The 21,136-nt window shown below is 35.7% G+C and overlaps 1 long non-coding RNA gene across 1 annotated transcript; it reads right to left on the bottom strand.

Moving 5' to 3' along the window:
* Positions 1–2,721: 2,721 nt before the first annotated feature.
* Positions 2,722–10,590, bottom strand: LOC148224063 (uncharacterized). The gene is made up of 3 exons (XR_015803578.1): positions 10,427–10,590; positions 10,012–10,076; positions 2,722–3,263 (listed from the first exon to the last, which is right to left on the bottom strand). It is a non-coding gene; the product is annotated as an uncharacterized LOC148224063 (long non-coding RNA).
* Between the last annotated feature and the right edge of the window lie 10,546 nt (positions 10,591–21,136).

The raw sequence follows: 21,136 nt of genomic DNA, 5'->3' as shown, positions 1-21,136 counted from the left end.
AGGTCTGTTTACACATGGAACACTGGAACAAAGAATTACCCAATTAGGTACCTTACATTTATGATCTTTTGGTCCTTTACACAGTCTTCAAAAATGCAACATGAGCTTTATACTACAACAACAACAATAAAAAGGCTCATTTGGGACATGCAAGGTGAATTGTGGAAGCTTGCTCTAGGCCTTTAGATATGATAGCTGATGATGGATTGCCATTCAGGTAGAGGTGCTTCGTTAGAAATTGTCTTCAAATCCTAAATACAAAGCATAAATTAGCAGCCTGATGGGTTAACTTTGTCCATTTGCCTTCAAGTGGCTGAACCTTGTGTTTCTTCATAACCATTGCATTGTTTATGACCTCCAGTTGGTGTGAGGAATTTTTCCAGGCACAGGAAAGTGCTGCCTTATCATCTTTAGTTTTAATGAGTTTGGTGCTCATTGAAAAGTGACAGTGCAGGAGATGACTGAGTTCTCTGCTTTCTAAGAGGCATATTTTCATTATCTCAGTGCTATGGGCAGGGTAGATGTCACTGTTTTAAGCTGTTTTGATTCACAAGGCCTTTTGTACCGTGACATTAATGATACTTTATAACATGGAAATACATCACCTGCCACCTCACAAAACTATATTTGTTTCTCCCATAGTTACACTGAATTAATAGCTCAGTCAATCAGTCTGAAAAAGAAACCCAAGTCTGTCTTCCTTTGTCACATCCAAATAATTCATATCTAAAACTAGAAATTCTTTTTATTGGTGAGTAAAAGATCTTGCACTTTCTCTGAGTATTATCACAATATTACTGCTTCCATAATTCCCATGAGTTGTTCACCATTACACCTAATTTTGATTATTTCTCCTGACTAACATAGTTTATATGTCCTTTCAGTTTTTTCTCCCACAAAATTGTTGTTGTTAACAAATTGTTACTTCTGAGACTCATCCTTGTGGAAGCACTTGAAAAACTTTTAGTCCAGTGCAAAATAATGTTATTTTTCTTTTTCGATGCTTCACAAAGTTTGAAATTCTTGTACTACAATCTGTCTTTTATACCCGATCTCATCCTTTGTGTTGTAGAACAATATTGGACATGGAGTAGTTTATTTGAGCTTAGATTAAATTTATTTGAGTTTAATAAATTTATCTTGTTCATTAAAACCATTATTGCATTACTCTGGAACAGTTTATTTATTTTCAATAAACTTCAACACAAATTTACCAAACTTCCATTAACTTTTATGGCTGTCTTTTGTATACAAGTTTTGAGGTATAATATTTTGCTGAACTGGGATAAAACTAATGTTCTTAAACTTGCTTGCCTAGTGTTGCTTTTTTCTTTTGATTCTTAAAGCAAAGTATAAGATCTACAGCTTTCCTGTTATTTTATGTGATAGTTTTCCTGCTGTTTTATGATATGCTCTCCTCTCAATATAATTTCCTTTAAGAACATTCCCTGTTCCTTCTTTGATCAACTTTAATTTGGGGATTTTTTTTTTTCTCATCTCAGGATATAGGTTCACTATCAGGCATTTCACCTGGCTGTCTTATCTTTGATCATCATCAATGTCCTTGTTTCTGTGTCAATTACAGAAAAGCATTTACTTGGTTTTGGGATCATACCTGGTGTAATCTTTATTCTGCCATTTTTAGTGAATGTCTTCTGTTTGGGTCATTTTTAAATTTACTTATTAGGCTTCCCAATAACTCCAGTACCTTTGTAGGGAAAGTTCTGACATTTCTTAAGCAATTCCTACCCTGCTTCACAGAGGAGTGAGTAGATCTCTTCCAGCATTTCTCTTTTGCCAAATTATGCTGCCTTCAGAGGAGCTGAAGTGTGACAGAGGGGCAAGGAACAGCAGTGGGAACACCTGAAATAGAGACCTGCAGTCATCACTGCACTTGCCAGGTGCTGTTTGCTAATACCAGATTAGATGTTCTAAGGAAAATAAGTGTGTGGTGAGATTTACTTACAGCAAGAAATCATTAAAGTAATAGTAAAAATATCTGAGAATATCTTGTCCATGCAAACTCTCAGCAAGGGAAATGTTAAAAAATAATGTTTAAAGTCATCAGTAACAGACTTAAAATTTAAACAACTACTTGGAAAGAAAAAATTATGTAGAATCTATGCAAATCCCAATATCCTAAAGGACCTTCTCAAATATATGACAGAAAGGAAGAGCTTTTTAGTTTCTCTGAGGGTCAAAAAATGAAGATAATTTTGGAGGGTCATGTAAGATAATGAATTCTAATATTGAAGTTGTAGAATTAATTATTTCTAGACTATATTCCAGAGGTAATCTGTTTTATTAATTCTAATTCAGCTTTCCTTTTCCTGTGTTTTATATAATTTATCTATTCCCTGAAATGTAAATCCCTAAGAAGTGGAATACTTTGTTCACACCTTGGCAGCTGCAATAAAATTATTGGTGTAGTGAAACTAACCCAGTGTAGCAATGACTCCATGATAAAGTAAATGAGGTGACATCATTAGTATGGAAACCTCTGTTCCTCAGTACACTGTCATATTTGCCATGGCAAGAGGATGTTTTACATCCTTTGCTTTGTGTCCTATTTTCATTGTGTGACTTTGGAGTGATCCTTACTTGATTTCTTTTGGTGTTTAACAAGGTAAAGCAAAGCTATAGCTACAAAGAGTAGGAACGGCATTAAATTGCCATAGGCATGCCAATCCATACTAAGAATGTGCAAACTGAAAACCAATGTAAGAATAATTGGAAAATATATAAAGAGAAAAGAACTTCCATGTTCTCACTGCATTCCCCTATTTCTCAACTAGCCAGGAAGAGCAGGCTGAACTTTATCCTAAACTGCTGCAATTTTACAAATCCTTCTGTGTGCCCAAACTCCTTTGGGCTCCCTTGATGCTAGACAGATGCATTTTTAAATCCTCTGTCTCCTTACCAGACTGGGAGCCCTGATGGCTTTAAAGGTGTAATATCATCTTCTGGTTGACAGAACCTGATCTGATCCCAGATGTCCCATGACTCTCACTTTTCTGCTATTAAGTTCACATGGATGCTACCACCACTATACTTACTTTCCCTATAAATCCAGCCAGCTGTCTGTCAGTCTCAAATTTTAATGCATTTCTGTCTTCCAGTATTTGCTGCATGCTACAAAACTCATTTTCCAGAAAGCTGCCAACAGTTCCAGTTCTGAGAGAGATGGAGAAGGCAAATAACAGCAGTGCAAATATATTTTTCAAACATAACTTACTCCTTTTTTAGTTGCTGCTTGCTGTCACCTGGAAAGGAATAAAATTTAAAACATGAAGAATAACACTGCTACAATTAGATATTGTTAAGATATTAATGAAAAGAAGTTACAAAAAAAGTTCTGTAGACATTTTTAAAAAAACATTTGGTATGTAAATTTCTAGAAACTCTAAGAAATCTGGTTTTAACCTCCTCCCTATACAGTTCTTTACTTTCTTTCCCCTCTCCTCCTTATCTCTTGCCTTCCAAAACTGAGTCATATCTATTCTGAAGAAATAATGGAGATCTTTTAACTAAACAAATGGATCCAAATAAACACACTGAGCTTGTCACAGGGCTGGGGAGGTATTTCCTATGCAGACATGCCCACTTGGTGTGTGTTTGGGTGCATGTGAGTGACATGGCTGGAACAGAGCAGTAGCTTCAAGCACAGGCCAGTCTGGCAAACCAGCCATGTGGTGGGGTAGAGTTTTGCTCCAAATTTGGGAAAAAAAAAATTAGAAACTAGACCTTCTTTTTCCCTTGCCAAAGTGTCTCTTTTTATGTTGAAATAGGAGATCCCATGGATATCTTGCCAGGTCTTATATATTCCGACTAAATAGCTATCCATGGACTTTTGTTTGTTAATTAAATTTGCAGGCATCTATCATTCATCTCATGTTTTGAGGTCTTCATCACCCTTTCGCTTGGCATCACAGCCAGACACCTGGGAGAAGATAAGATATAGAATTGGTTCATATTGAAAAGCTGGCCGTGTTGCTGATCTTATCAGGCACTATTGACTGAGCACTTAGAAAGCAAAATTGCTGGCAGCCTCTGCACAGTTAGCATACTTTTATATAGAAACTTATTGCTGGGCTAGAATGCCCAAGCTATATTTTGAAAAGGTGCTTCAGAAAACTGTAGAGCAGCATTTTACCCAAGCAAATGAGTCCTTTGAATACCTCGGTGACGTTGACTGACAGTTCTGCTCTTGACAACTCATGAAGAAATTGTTGTACCATAACGAAATGGGCATATATCTTTTTTTTTTTGCACTGAAGTTTGAGTTTATGTGTTGGGATAGTGTTCAGACAATATTCAGCTCTGTAGCACTACTATGCCTTTTGATTCCTTGATATAAAAATAGGAAGCATGATGTATAATAAGCTAGTTTATTGTAAGGAAATAGTGTTCCATTTTTCCTCTTAAAAACCTTTTAAAGGTTTTTTTATATCTTTTGTACTGCAACATATGGCAAAATTATTACCCTGCAGTAAAGAACAAAACTAAATTGTTGTCAGTAATTCATACATTGTTTTGGTAGATGTCCAGTTTTCCATCTTCAGCCAAAGGTAAACATCATTATACTTCAACCTATCTTTCAAAACCAAGCTTAATAAATCAGGTCCCATATTTAGAGTTGATTATACCCTACCTTCAAAGCAGAGGGCAGATAAAATTGCAGGGCTCAAAAGGTCAGTGAGTGCAGTTATGAAAGCTGAAGCATCATTCCAAATGTTTGCACGTGTATGTCAAGCAGGGCGTGTTGGTCCTCACTGGGCTAAATGTGTACTCGGCAGAAATAGCATATATTTCAATACCCTGTTATGCTGGTGCCTTCTGATTTTTGGGGGGGTGGGGTGTGCTGGGGGAGAGGCAGAAGTTTTTTCTGCCCCTTGTCAAGTTGAAGGCTGTCAAGGAGCAAGGTCTCCATCAGCAATATGGAGAGCTGTGGAGAATGCACATGCCGACAAGAAATATCAAAAGACTGCATGCTGCTCTCTGATCTTGACTTCACAAGACAGCTGGGAAAGCACTTTTTTCACTTTAGTTTTACTCAGTCAGAAAGTATTTGCCAGTGTGGCAGCACAGTACAGGAAAAGGACCTTATTAATTCAGGCATCTAGTTTAAAGAGAGGTAGACTCTAATATGCGTGTGATATAATGACCACTCGCACTGCTCCTGAAGTGTTACCCTAGAGCAACAGAAATTAAAATTCATCAATGCAGAAGAAAGTGTGTCACAATGGAAATCAGATATCTGAACGTGGTGGGATAGTGAGACCAGTTTGGAAAAGACTTCTATTTCATTATTTCTCTGCCTTCATAATTCTCTTACATCTTTTATGAGGGCTCATAAATGAATTCAGAAATAAATTTTGAGACAGACAGACTGTCATCCTCCCTCCACCTCAATCCTGCCTGCCTGAGAATTAGACTGCTTTTTACTTGAGGAGGTAGAAATTGATAACATTTAGATCAACCAGAAGAATAAGGATAGTATCTGGAGGGGGAACACCCAAATCCTCAAAGGGCCACTTACCGCCAGCATGAATCCAAGAAATTTTTTTTATGCTCAGAGCAGGCTGGTAATGTATTATATTTCCATAGTGCTTGAATAAGTAGGAAAGAAATTGATTGCACAACTTTTACTTCTCTATTTGCTTAAAACAGAACATTTTCAAGTAAACTACTCACTGAACCATCTATTTGTATACATCTGTGGGTACATAACTGTATTTCAGCTTCAGGAAGCACTGGAGGGGGTAAGTAATGTGCTCTGTAGCCGAGCTGGCAAATGTTAAGCATCCCTTTAGCTGTATTGTGGCTTGGCTTGTATGTCTGCAGTCAGGACTGTGAAGAACAGCTGTGCAGCTGCTTCTTCTTCTTCACAGCTACAGAAAGTTTGTGCTGGGCAGAATGGGGGCCTGATCTCCTGACTCCAGTGCAATAGGTAAGATAAAGAAATCCCTCTAACTGTTGTGTTTTGCTACTTGGATGCTGCTCTCTGTCTTCCTGCATTAAAAATGTGTGCTTTGTGCCTGGCTGGCAGCTGAAGGTGAGCGCAGGTGAGGAGCACCGGGTGTGCGCTGCAGGGCAGAGCGGATGCTGTGGTCATCACAGTGCCGGGGTCAGGGCCAGCCTGCAGTGGGGCCAGGGGGTGTTCCAGCCTGCTCCCTGGACTTCTGGGGGTGCCTGGGAATCCACACCAGAGCCAGGGGTCAAGCTGTGCTCAAATTTGTGAAACCACGGTAAAGGCCCTGGTCCCGAGGGGGTTGCGGTGCAAGCAGCGTTGTGCTGTGCCTCGTGTGCATCTGGAGAAAAACAGCACCTGACCTCTCATTTTGTTTTTATCTTTGAGTATTGTCACCATTAACATCACTGGTTGTTCATACAGAATTGAACATGAGATTGATAAAATCTTCACGTTTGTTCTTGAATGTTTTGGTTACAGCATCATAGTTCAAGGTCAAAATATTCAGTTTTCCTTGAAAGGAAGCTATCTCTGTACCCAAACTTCTATAAAACTGAGTTGGACTGGTTTGGCTAGGACTTGATATTTCAGCTTTCAAATGGGGAAGCAAATATAAATGATCCCTGGTGGTTCATTGAAACCTCTGGCTACTTGCTTTTTTTTTTTTTTTTTTTTTTTTTTTTTTTTTTTTTTTTTTTTTTACTGTGCAAGAGTTTTGATTTAGAAAGAGAAAATAATGCTTCAGGTATTTATTTTGATGTTAATTGTCTGGATCTGATATGGGCTAGCCCTTCATTTCATGGCATTTCTCTGGCAGGAGCTACCTTAATGAATGCCTCCTCTGTTTCTGGTGGTCTCTAGCAGCTATCAGCAAGGAATGGGGGCATTTTCCTTGCCCTGGCTAAAAGGTGTGCATGTGATTCTGCATTCTCTGTGCATTAAATAGTCTGTCTTGGGAACATTGAAATGTGTTGTCTATAGCTGGTAGAATCCCTATTGATAATTTCCCTAAAAAATTAATTAGATTTTATCTTGTGCTCCACAACCATTCAGCAGGACACCGCTTAAAGCTCCACTGATAAAGCAGAAGTGAGTATTTATAATTCCTGCACTGAGCAGAGATAGGAGAGAGCAGCAGATCCACACATATGCATATCCAGGGCAGATAAGAAGTAATATTCTGTTCCAACAGGCCAGCTTCATATCGATGATGAGCAGTGTAACAACAGCTCTGTCCCTCTCTGCTCCCGAGATTTGTGAGGGAAAAACATCACTGATGCTTATCTGCAGTTTAAAGAAATGTGCATTCTGGACAGGGACATGATAACCTGTTTCTAACTTTATTTCATAGTGTCAGTTTGGTCCTTCTACATTGTACCTCTTTTTTAGTTATATTAAAAAAGTTGTCTTCAGTGCTTTACATTTATTCTTTGCTTCTGCATAATGTTGGAACTGTTAGAGAAGTTCAGTGCTTGCATTCTTAAAGCAGTTCAGAGATTTTAGCACAATACTTACATTTTGGATTTGGGATTGGGTTTGTGTGTGGGTTTTGAGGTTTTTTTGTTCCCCATTTCATTCCTAGGGAGGAAGGCAGGTAGAAAACACTTCCTTGTGCATTCACCTAAACCTGTAATCATGCCTCAATTTTGGCATCTGTTTCAATGATGACTGCTAGGATTTGTATTTTTCCAGGTTTGGATAAAGATACTTTTGTCAACCTCAGTCACATAGTCCAATTTTATCTGATTTATTTTAAATAAATGTAATTTTCTTTATGGATACAGTTTTCTGGAGGGAGGACTGGGAATTCTGTTGGCCTTAACATTTAAAACACCTGCTCTTTTTTGTATGTTCTTTTTTACTTTTATATATATGTATATTTAAAGTTCTTAATTTGAAAAGTTAAGGTGCCACTATAAGTATCTAGAATAAGATTTAAGAATAATATTAAATAAATATGAAATTAGAAAAGTACTAATAACTAGTTGTAGAACTATTTTTCTATTTTTAAAATTTCTCTTAAAGCATGAGTAACTTTTTAAAAACACAGTGGCCACTCTTGGTTTTGGTAGGTTTTTATCGTTTCTTTGTTTGGGCTTGTTTGTTTGTTTGTTTGTTTGTTTTAATTTTAGTTTTGGATTTTTTGATGTAATTTTATCAATTAGTTAGACTCTAATCTAAAGAAATTAGGAGTACATAATTGTGTGTAGACATATATACTCTGCTTCTTAATTATTGTAACAATCTTGAGGAGTGTTAAGGTAACTTGAGAGTTTGCAGAAGAGGCATATCATGGCTTGGGAGAACAAATGTGGAGGGATTTGCTTATTTTCCTACTAGACTTAGATCTGTGAGTTAGAAAGAAACATTTTTTTCATAGATTACAGCATGTCATGATATGGGTAGATTATAGCAGTCATACAAAAGACTGCTTGTTTCATCATTATCTTGCATATTTTCTTTCTTTAATATATGTAAGTAAATTATTAAAAAAAGGATTTTAGGTCTCTCAGGAAAACATGACACAATATGTTGTTTTTGCATAAAAAAAAGAAATTTTCTGTGCACCTAAAAGGATTTTGGTGCATAGATGAATGATAGAGATGTAATTGAATAACCACATCACTCTTGGATTCCTCAAGCAGTTTGCAGTCTGCTTAAAAGTCAATGTCATTAACTTTTTTCACAAGATCTTTGGCAACTTTTGAATGGACACAAATACACAAAAGGGGTGGGGCTTTGGGGGGTTTTCTTGATAGGTTTTTGGTTGTTTTTTGTGGGTTTTTTTAACAGTTAGCTTTTTAAATAAGTGTTTTCTTCTCTCTCTTAATTATGCACTTTTCTGCCCGGTAATATAAGCTTTGGACAACTACTTATTAAAGTTCTGTGTCAATATTCTGAAAAAGTAAATGAAAACACATAAAAAGAATGAAGGTAATATGACTGTATGGCAAGAATTTTGTGAGCAATAAGCCTATCTTTGAGGTGAGTGTGCTTTTTTACATGAAGGGATTTTAGTGTAAAACACAACTTTTATTAATGTGAAGCTATGTTTAAACCACAGCTCACCTACACGTATATAGACACATTTTCATTATTTTCATGTATCTATAAAACTTGATATTGTCATCTTTATAAAGAAAGTGATAATTTTTTTTTTTTTTTTTTAGTAGAGGAAACTTCTCACAAATCTGTAACATTTCAAGACAGAACACTCAAAATGACTGGAAAAACTGAGTGTAATAGGCAGTGTAGGGCATGTTCAGTTATGGAAATAATGTCACTTACTACTCTGAGTGTTTAAAAAAATCTCTTAATAGGAAATATACATTTAAATGTATCCCCAAATTTGTTATACATATTCCCCATTTATTTCTGCTGTAGTCCAAGACCGGATGCAAATTGAGAAGTGCCCCATCAAGTGAGTTATCTCTTGCCACTTTTTATCTTTCAGAAACAAAATCCTTATCAGGCAGAAGATCTTTAGGAGCCAGCCATAGACCATTAGCTCTAGATATATGTATATCCTTCAACTTCACCCCATGCAGGCTTTGTAGCTAATGACATTCTAGATATGCATCTCTCAGTTCTGTGCTTTAATTAATGATCATTTTTGCCATTATCAAGTCTGTTCTTTGTGAGTATATGTGAGGCCTTTGCCACCTATCATCAGTCAAATGCTCTGTGTATGTTTTTGCTCACACCTGCACGGTGACAGTATTTAATGCAACCCTTAATAACTTCCTACCTTGTCTAAATAATTAATAGACCATCATATTTAGGAGTCTGCCTAAACACAAGGTTTTGTACAAGTCTTTTTTGTGGGCAAAAATACAGCTCCCATCTGGAATAAAAGGCCCCTGTATGTCACTCATCACAACAGGGCAAAAATGCTTACCATCTATTAAACTGATCAGCTGTTACATCAGAACTGCTGTTTAGGACCATTTTGTGCTGAATATAGCAAGATTTGTGATGAAAGTACACAAAAGTCCCTGCATGTTTGATTTATTTTTGTACTTTTTCAATTTTCTACATACCTCTGTCAACCTGACTTGCTGACACTCTACTGGTCATAGTCACTGCTCTCAAAACATTTTGAAACCTGAAATGAGACAGAATACAAGAATACATACCAGTTCATTCTCTATGTACTTAGGTTAAAAAAAATAGTAAATGACTCTATTTCTTTTTGAAAACAACTTGTCAGTTTATTTTTGTGTCTCTGTATGACAGAGAAGGGAAAAGAAATATTTTATTTGTTCTGTAGCAAAAATCTTCCTTTTATTGGCATTGGAATTAAGTGTAGAAATAGTTCAAGAATAATGAAGAAAAATATTAAGAAAATTAGTTTTACATGGAACAATTTCTCAAGGAAATGCTTTAATTGTAAAGCGAAAATATTTTCAAAAAAGTTAAAGTGAAAGTGATTTCTGAAATAAAGCATCTACTCACCACGTGCTGAAACACAGAGAGGAACTCAAAATTATAGTGAGGGAAGGATAGTTTGCACTCTTGAGGATGATGGAGACGGATTTGCCTACTTCATTTAGGTAGATGAAAGCTTTTATTTACTGAAGTGAGCATGAGATCAAGGCCTGAACACCTGTACTGTCAAGTGGAACTTAAAACTGCAATAAAAAAAAAAAAGACCATATTTGGCAATGAAATAAAACCAAAGCATTGCAAACATCTATGAAACATTAGAGCAATGACAAATGTGTTATTATATACCTTTAGAATGGGATTAATCTTGTACATAAATGGGCCATATGGTGCAAAGTGAGAAGTACATGGGGGTCCTCTTGCATATAGAAATTAGATACATGTATATAGACACACATAATAGCCAAAATATGTTGATATATAAATGCATGTATTTTATTAAAAACATGTTTTGAATAATAATATTCTCACAGGAAAAGAAAGTAATAAATTCTTTTTCTGTTACTTGGATAGAATGCATTATATGCTAAAATCTGCTGCTAAAATAAGCTTGTTAATGAACATGTGTATCAATTATGTAACTTCTGCACTCATTACAGTTTTGAAGATTTAGCCTTCAAAACAAAATGTGTTTGATTTTATGTGCATTAATAACCTTCCAAGTGACAGGTAAGCACGAATGTAAATGAAACTGAACATTTTTTTAACATATATTTTTAGATCAAAAGCTGCCAGAGATGATAAACATTTGCTCATCAAATGTGGCTTAGATGTCTCTGTGGTTTACACCAGTGAGTGAAACTGTAAATGAAACTGCTCTTGCAAGGAGTTAAAGGACACCATACCAGGTCCTTTGGGGTTTAGATGATGGATCTGTCTTTTTGAAAAGGTTTCAAGTTCTTAGGCAGCACAGGGAGCTGGGTTTATATCTCTCAGCAGACAGATCTTGGTTAGTCCATTACAATCACTAAACAGCTCTCTACACTGTATAGAAGTGCTATTAAAAAGAATAGCAGAAAACTTCTTAGTGCAATTTCTTCTGCAGCTTAATGGCTTAAGGAAGGTTTTTTTCTGTGTGTACTGGCTCTGAACATTTGGTTAACAATTTTCTTTCCATCCCAGTCCTACAGGCAGGACTGGCAAAACGTGTGTTTCTGTTTCTGGCACCTCTGTAATGAAGGAAATGTGTTGTTCCCAAGGCAATAATCTGCCTTGTTTTGTTTTATTGTTTTAGATAATCAAATATCAGTGAAAGACATTCAATAAAGTCATTTGTGATCAGTCTTCCAGTCATAGAAGAGCACAGGGAAAGGTTTTTCTACTGAGCTTGATCTAGAAAATTCAATTTAGTGCCCATTGCTTTGTTGCTAGTGTTATCATCATGTACTTTGTTTTGCACAGGGCCAGAAAAAAACAGGGTTTGATATCCAGTTAGTGTGACCTGGGTGAGTGAGGAGTTATCATTTGTAAAAGTTGTCTCAGTTCACAACAGAGGAAGGTCCTGATTTCTCACACCACAAGGCAACTGAAGCTTAAGTGCTGCTTTTGATATTTGAAAAAAAAAATAAAAACACTATTATCACTGTGACCTCTGAACCCAAGTCCTAGCCTGTAAGGACTAGGTTAAAAGAGAATTATTCACAAATGAGTATTGGGGTTTGAAGCTGCAAATAGCACCATCTTTGCTGTTAATGACCAGCACAGGAATTATTTCACTGTAATATCCAGAAGCTGCTAAAACCTGAATCCATTGAGATTCACAATTATCATTAATGGAATAAAATATTTTCTGGACGGTGGAAAATAGCCGGGATTTAATAAAATATTAATGGGCAGAAACCCTGGATTAAATATTCATCTTTGTGCCTTTGGAGGTTATATTCTATGGCTCCCCTACAGCCCATCAGTAAATAATGATCTAGTGGCAAAACCTTCTGGGACATAGTACAGCTAAGTACAGAATTGCTGTGTAAAGTTAAATCATAGCATTTACATATTTTCCATTTTGTAGAGTAATTACATTGTTTACATGGAAAAAAAAGTCAAGTCAGTACTGATAGTCAACTAAATTGCATCAGTAGAGGTAAATTACCAAAGTTGAGCTGGAGGCATTTTCAGCATGTGGTTCCATCAATACAAATGAGATCAGTCTGTACAGCTCCTTGACACTCTGGATGCTTGGCTTGTGGAGCATCACTGGCCAGCATCTCTCTCAAAGGGAGCTCTGCAACTTAAAGTAGAGGAAGAAAGAGAAAGAGGCTGGTAATCATAAGAGTATTATTCAGTATTGCTAAATTGTGAAGGGGTAACTGAATTTCCCCTGAAAATAAAGATGCAGGCATTTCTCTGTCTTGCAGACCTGATGGAAAGTGTGGTGCTGAAATTGGTCAGTAATGTGAAGTCAGGACTTTAATAGCCCCATTTTTTATTTTATTTTTTTTAATTAAAAAGGATCTTGATTTAAAATTGGTCTTTCGTTTGATAAGAAAACATTCATAATGGCATTGCAGTATCTCATGAGAGTTGCACTTGAGCCAAAGACTTTAAAACATGTGAACACGGATAAGTAGCAACTTAAATATGGCTTTTAACATGAATTACAGCTTTGGGGAAAATGTAGGCGGCTGGACCAAAACTCACAACTTACTTTTCATCTGATTACTACCTACTTATTGTGTTAGAAAAAAAATTACCAAAGTGAACACTGCCCTGAGACATTTCTTAGTGTCAAAGATTATATCTTGGTGTCTTTGCTGTCAAAGATTAAGTGATTCATTTTTGTTTAAAAGTCAAAGAGCATAGTGACCTCGATGACTTCAGAAATTAAAGCAGTTTGTTATTCAGCCACAAGTATGGCCTATAAAGCATGTGAAGTTTTTAATTTGAAATGTAGTTAAATTTCTGCCTTTTCCCATTCTTTTCATGGATAATATTGACCGCAACTGCTTGCTAATGTGATTTGGAATAGGGAAGATTCCAGCTCCTTAAAACTAAAGATGCTGTATCTTTCCAAACCATAACAGTTCCTGAAAGCCAAGTCCTCAAGGGGGCTTAAGGCATACACATGGTTTCCAGCAGGATTCTGGAATACTTGAGAAAAGAAAAGTGGGCAGATAGGAAAAAAAAATTATTTTCTCCTTTGACTTGCAAACACACCAAATCACCATTTCATTTTCTTGCATGAATTTCAATAGCATGTAAATTGTAAATGACAAGTATCTGAGAGAGATCTGAATGGATGGATGTCTGCTGTTTGTTTTGTTTATATTCTGGCTTGGGATTTTATGAGAGTGGAGAAATCTTTTTGTTTGAAAATTGTAAGTCTCAAGAGGCTTAACAGAGTTGGAGCTTTATTATGCTAAATGGCTGCTTCTGTATTACTGTGCTCTGCTTAATGATATTCAGGAAATATTCTTCTTTCCTAGGAAATTCATTGAATATTCTCTTATGGGGTTTGGTTTATTTAACAAGTTAAGTAAGGATCTCCTGTATTTGTGTACATTAAACAAAAAAAATCAATATAAGGAGACAACAATAAGTTTTGCATTTTAAGATTTGCTGGACATGACTGGCACCAACTTCGTGTTAAGTCATTTTGCCTTTTCATAGCCAGCTGTTTTCCTTGCTGGAGCCTGGTGCCAAGTGCCATGTAATGCTGAGCTTTTTAGGTTCTGCTGTGTCTTATGTAATAGAGACACATCCCTGTTACACAGGTCCTTCTAACAAGACCTGATGGCTCTGAGATGGTTCTGTGCTAAACCTGGATGCTGCTGAGGGTAGTGCATTATGAAGGCATCCAGATCTCTGGATGACTGAGACAGTTTCTTTCTTAATGGATGGCTGATGGTGATGGCAGCTATAGTAATTAGAGAAATTTTGCATTTGTGTAAAGCATCTGAAAAGTGGGAGATATACATCTTCACATCTTATTTATGCAGTAAGCATTTTGGTTTTTTATGAGTATAAGCAGGTGTTGTGACTTTACAGGCTGTATTGTATGTCTGAATAATAAAAAATTGACTGTAAAGATATTTTTATTTCTGGGTAGTAAATAATATCTCTGCATTATGAACTATACACAGTATATGAGGAGTCGTAGTCACAGTATTCTCACTACTCACGAGGAAGTATACACAACAAATGATTTTATTGATTTTAATAATACTTGAACTAAGTATGAAAAGTATATAAACATAATGTGTATACAAATATGTACAGATCCATGTATGTCACTTGATTGATTAAATTCTACACCTGTACATATGGAGGAAATAAACATTAAAGCCATAGCTCTACAGAACTGTTGCAAATGTGAAACTAAATTTATTTAAATGGTCAGACTGTGAGACTGTTGGAGCAAGAGGAGGTTAATGAAGTTGCAACACTGACTTACACACAGTTCAATACCATCTGACTAAGTTAATGGAGGAAATGTGTGCTATAATTCATACCTAAAGGTAAAGGTACCATTAGCAGATGTGCCTGCATTGTTTCTGCATTGTCAGTGTAAAATGCTCGTACAAAATGTTTGCAGTGGTTTCATTTCTTTCCAGGTAACTGCCCTGGTTTTAATTTGCTGCTGTTTTGGCTCTTGTTATAGTGTGAGGTTACACTCAGGAAAATGAGTTGCTCAGTTAAGTAGCTGTGAAACATAAATACTTTGAGTTTTCAACTCCTACTTTTATTTATATCCTTATTTGTGCCCCTGGCTGTATGCATAATTATGATTTCACAGGACGACAGAATAGACTTACTCTGACTTCTCAGAAAACTGTATCTTTACTGCTCACACAGCTATATATTTGTTTCTAAATCTCTTGATAAAAATGCAATTGTGGTTACTTTGCCTGGTGTTGAGAAGACCATCCTTGAAGAACTTGCTAGCCAGGTTTTAGGAAGTGGCAATATTGTGTTATAGTTGCTATTGGCCAAGATTTATGTAAACAAATGTGTAGCAAGTAAATTGTGAGTAGACTTTTATTTTTCTATTTATACAACACTTATCAGCATCTGGAAAATCAGTTTGTTTTATGGATTTTGAATTATTTACTCCAAAATGTAACATCATCTGGGCTGAGATATTTGTTGGTTGTTTTTCATAGCCATTTTTCAATGCTGCTCTCAGTTGAATTTTAACAACCCTAAAGTTTTGTGTAGGTGAAAAAGTCCACTGGACATCACTGGCCTCAAGAACTCAAGAAAGTGTCTATTCACCTTTTCACTTATTCTGAAAATTTTATTTTTGAAGCAATTGGAATTTTTTGGTATCCTTACAGCACTCTAGAAAGAGTGCTCTGACAAAACCATATTCACCATATTTTTAACAATATTGGCTATATAAATCTATCAAGTTCCCAGACAAAACAAAAAATCCATTAACATAATATGAAAATTTTATTTATTTGTTTGTTTATTTAGAAATTGACATTGCATTTTTACTTTGTTCTTTCATTGAGTGAAGGAGTGCCAACATATCCAATATCTGAAATATGTTTTTCCTGATTTTTTTTCCCATTGTACACCATTTTAATGCTAAGAATGAGAAGAGTTTTAAGTATTCAGCTTTTAAAAGGCTGTAATTTTCATTTGCCACCCAGCAGAATAACCTTATCTACAGCTTTATCGCTGTTAGTTTCAGTCAAATTAATCTTCATCAATATTGCCATCCTTCACATCATCCTCTGGAAAACTTAAAAGAAAAATAGCTTAATTAGGAACAGCAATGGCATTTCACTTTCAGAGAGCTGGAATGTTCAACACACTGTGTTGAAACAACATTTTCCCTTTAGAATAATTTACATGTCAGACACTAAATAAATATGCATTCAATGGGAAGGATTTGTGTAACCAGTGTACACAGAGCAAGGTTTTCTTGTGCTCAGGAATTTTAAAAAATTCATTAGAAACAATTAATATTCTTCTACTGTTACACCAGCAAGTCAACATCTTGTGGCATGAACTGTAGGGGTGATAGAAATTTTAAAATAGAAATTTAACTAGCAGCTTCTACTCTTATATTTCCATTTTTGTACTTCATATTGTGTTCCCACTTCTATCAATAACTGTTACTTGGCTTTTTAATTGGAAGATGAAACATTTCATGGTGATCTTTGTTCAGACCTGTGTGATTGTGAATACTTTCTTTATTTGGCACTTAGTAACTCAAAGATGGAAAAGACAAGGTGTTTTGTAATTCTTAAGGAATATATAAGTTGTTTTACAATAAGGAATGCATATTGATACAAATTCCATTAGCAAAGGATAAATAAAAATAGTCTCAGCAGCAGGTTTATGCAGAGATATTAGATGAGTGCTCTGAAGGATAATATGTAAAAATGGCAAGTGATTAGTGAGCTTGACATTATATTTCATAAAACTGATTATTCTGGAGATGCTCACTGCCCTAAAACTAATCCAAAAGAACAGTAGAGATTTACCAAAAAGTCTGTTTTCTTCTACACATTTGTCCAAATGACTGTCAAGAAGGCTTCTGACCAGAAAATGACTCTCAAGTTCCTGATAATCTGTTTTGTTAAACTATGGAATCCTTTTATAAAATGCAAAAAATTATGGCCAGTCTCCTCCAATAGTCTCTGTATTCCCAGTAGTATTTTCTGTATCATCTGAGTGTTTTTAAAGATACACTGTTAATGCAAATCAGATCTGAGGAAGGTGTGTTGTAAATTGCAAATCTGTATGATCTAAATTATTTAAGCTGATGAATTGATGATGGTTTTGGAGCTTCATATCAAGGAGTCTGTTAGCCTCATAATTTCTCCTTTACAGAGAGGGCAGGACCATCACCTCTCCAAACATGACCAGGCTGAGAATTAAGTCTGTTTCCTTCCTCCTTTTGTCCCTGGCTGTCACAAGCTGGATGGATTGATGATTGGTCTAATAATATGAGCTATGAAACATCCAGTCTGAAAATAAGAATCAGGTAGGTAATGCTCTTTTCTCGTGTTGTATTGTAGTTACATATTTTGAGGAAGAAATGAAATTTCTCATTTCAACCTGGCCTTGTGAACGATGTCCCTGTCCATGGCTGGGCATGGGAAATAGATGATCTTTAATGTCCCTTCCAACCCAGGCCATTCTGTGATTTTATTATTCAGCACAGAGGGATAAGAAGAGAAGTTTTCAGGGTGTTTTGTTTTCCAAGAGGAGAGGAAATTAATTGTGGTGGTCAGTGGTGTGCCTCGGCTGGTTCCAGGTGTCAGAGTCACAGAAGGAATGCAGCACTAACACAGAAACACACCAGCAACTGGTCCCACCTTGGTAGTGATTCAACAAATAACTGGTACAAGCAGTGTGATAGAAAACACCACTTTCCTTTGTTACTGCTTGCAACTTCTGAAATATTTTCTTTGTTGAACAACACCCATTATCTGAGATTACTCCTGCTACTTTCAGCACTTTTATGCTGCAAACTGCACAGCAAGGAAAGGTCAAATATAATTAGCTGGGGAAAGTTGCTGTTTGTTTTCATCCTCACCAGAGCTTTTTTAAACTTGTAATTATGAACAGAGAATAGGTAATGTTACAGAATGTATCACCAATGAAAATTTGATACATAGTGGAAACAATCTTTTACTCTGTAGTAGCAAATTTAGTTTCTTTCACTGTCAAAGCTTCATTCATAACTAGCCCAGAAATAAACTGACTTCACAATGACAGAAAAGAAAACTCAAGCTTAATTAAAAACCAAAGAAAAAACAATGCTAAAACAATTGTACATTTAAACTTTACAAGGGAAAGGAGCTAGAAAATGTATGGAAAGCTTGAGAGAGAGGGCGAGTGCACTGTGTCACGACTAATGATACAGAAGCCTTCAAATGCCATGACCTGTCAGGAATGAAAAAGGAACTGTCGGGGTTGTACGCTTATTTAATCTTCCTTCTCCATCGTCTCCACCTGGAGGTCTTGGATATTTTTCCTTCTTCATCTTTTGCTGCTGTACGGCTATTTTATTGGAAGCAGGAGTCCAAGAGACCACCAATCCAAACGTCATCATCACTTTTCAAATTACCTCTCTAGTCCACGTTCAGCTCACTAGCGAGTACAAATGTGCAGTTCTTGAATCTAATGAGAACAGGGGAATTACAGCAACAAAATCAGTTAGGGCAAGGTAATAAATAAGTTTCCCATTTCTATTGCTTATTCCACTCATGATGGCTAGTAGCAGTTGTGTGCATTTCACAATACACTCTGAAGAAATGGTAAGTGTAAACAAAATTTCCTAGCAATGAGCATCTATAATTCAGATGATAAGATTCAAAATAAGCAGCCTGGATTTTAATCTCTCTGTGTTTGAATAGAGATCTGTGAGCATTCAGTATGGATGTAATAACTTGACAGCTCAATGTGCAGAATTCAAATTCCTATTTGCAACTTCAAATACTATTTGGTGGTGGTTTGGGTTAGGGTGGGGGGGGGATTTTTTTTTTTTTTTTTTTTTTGTCATTTTGGAAATGTGGTGCAATGCATCAGAAAAAAAAATCACATGAAATTGAAGCATCAGTAACAGGGATGAGTGGTAGGACTGTGTAAGTATTAGTAGTTTAGGATAAAACCTGGAATTGTTGAAATGTAAAAATAATAATCAGTTTTACTTAACCTCACAAAAGCCAAACCCAAAAGGAACGAACTTCTCAAGCTCTGAAAACTACTTGGTTTCAGCTGAATTTGATCTAAGAAGTTTATATTTTATTGAAATGGGAACATTAAAAAAAAAAAAAAAAATCCAGTTCCTTCTTGAACTTAGATTTAAAATTTTAAAGTATGCAAACATGTTCCTCATTAAGTATGTTAAATGTTTAGTTTTGTTGTTTTGTTTTTTTCCAAAAAAGAATGTATGCCCACCTTTTTAAAAATAATGGAGCTGTCTTTGACATTTTTAAAATAATGCTTAATATAATAGTAAGCCCAGTTTTTCACCAAGTTTTTATCATTTCACTGCCACCAGTCACAAGTGAGTGCTGCATCCATTACAGTTGTTTCAGAATATGTTAAAGCGGTGAAGGTGAAATGTAATTAACAGTATGTATCACATAAATGTTTCAATCAATTTAAATTAGTCACTAGGTGGCCATGTATCACAGATGGAAGTGTATTATTTAACAAGAAGAAAATCCTTATTAATAATGCAGTTCTTATTCTAATAATGGATTAATAGGCATTGTCTGGAATTTCTGCATTGCCTGACATGATTTTAGTAATTTTAATCTGAAAACATGAAACTTATTCTTCACCACCTAAGTGTCTGTGTCTACAACACTTACTCAAAAATAAAGTAGGTCCTGGGATCACAGGGAAGGCTTTCTTGAACAAAGATAGAAAATTAGATTTGTTTAGAATGCAACCTTCCAGGGTGTGTGCCTGCATATGAACCCACATCTGTAGGACACAGTGTCAAGCCTCATTCTCAGGCAAAACAACAACAAATTCCTGCAGGCTTTGTTCAGCATCAGCCCTGAGAAATCAAGTGAAGAGATGTTGAGTTGTATTAATAGAAATCACTCTCTTTTTTTCTTTTTTTCCTTTTTTTTCTTTTTCATTTTACCTCATGAGGTGCTTTCCTAAGGATAGGCTCATTCCCACAGAAGTTTTTTATGTGTGCTGCCTGTCCTTTTAATGCTGTTAAACGAGTTAATATTTGCCTCATTTGTTTCACTGGTCATATTTATTCAAGAGAAACCCTTCATCCCATGCAGGATGATAAATGTACTCTCCCTCTGTAAAATATTTAGTCAATGATCTTTCAGCTAAAAAATTAATAGTCAGGTATCATTCAGGAAATGATCAGCTGAAATTCTCATACCTTTAGCAAGTTAGCTGCTCGTGCATTTTTTTAATTTTTCAGGGAGTCATTCTTTTTCCTACTAAAAAAATTGAAAGCACAGCATGGGCTTCTCATTTGTAAATGTTATTTTCAGTCTGCCAGCCTCTGCATGTTTAGAATGTTCTGAAAAGGAAATGTATCATTTTTGGATGCAATTAAATGTATATTTAGTGTTGGATAGATCAGATGGAATTCTTACAGATATTAGAATTGGAAAAAGAGAAGTTTTCTTATCTACAAACATGCAAAAAATAGAGTTGGGTTAAAATAAATCATGTCAAAACTTGGTTACCTAAGGAAAATTGTCAAGTTCTTCCATCTTAGAATAGCAAAAATAGGAAAGATACACTCAGCTGTTTGCCCACATTTATTGTATATTTCATCATTTTGATTTTAAAACAGCTGTCTTCTTTTAAAATTTAAACAAAGTAAAGAGAAAAAGTAAGTATTTTCTTGAATGTATTTACATTAGGCTATCTGAGAACGTAAATAGAATTAGCTTGCACAATTTATATGCTATTACAGGGAACCAAAACCAAAAGTTAACCATTTCCAGCTGTGGATTCCTTGTTGTGGTTCAATATTCCAGAAAAATGCCATCAATCAAAAAGTTCCACAATCCACATAGATGAACATTACATTTTTAAGCACTGCTAAACACTTAGACATATTTGAAAAAATTGAGTCCTAGGTCCTAAATGTTATATGTCATAGGAGGAAGAGAAAATACGCTCTGTCTATGCCAGAATGGCAAATAAAGATGATAAATCTGGAGTTGGAAACAAGGGACTCAGATTCACAGTCCCCACCTTCATCACACTCAGTTGTGGTTTAGTCTGGCCTTTAGTGACATACAAGTGTGCACAACAGGGAAGTGG

This window comes from Sturnus vulgaris, chromosome 4 (assembly GCF_052056855.1).
Source record: "Sturnus vulgaris isolate bStuVul1 chromosome 4, bStuVul1.hap1, whole genome shotgun sequence".
In the NCBI taxonomy this organism is placed as follows: Eukaryota; Metazoa; Chordata; class Aves; order Passeriformes; family Sturnidae; genus Sturnus; species Sturnus vulgaris.
This window is presented reverse-complemented; position numbering and strand designations above follow the sequence as displayed.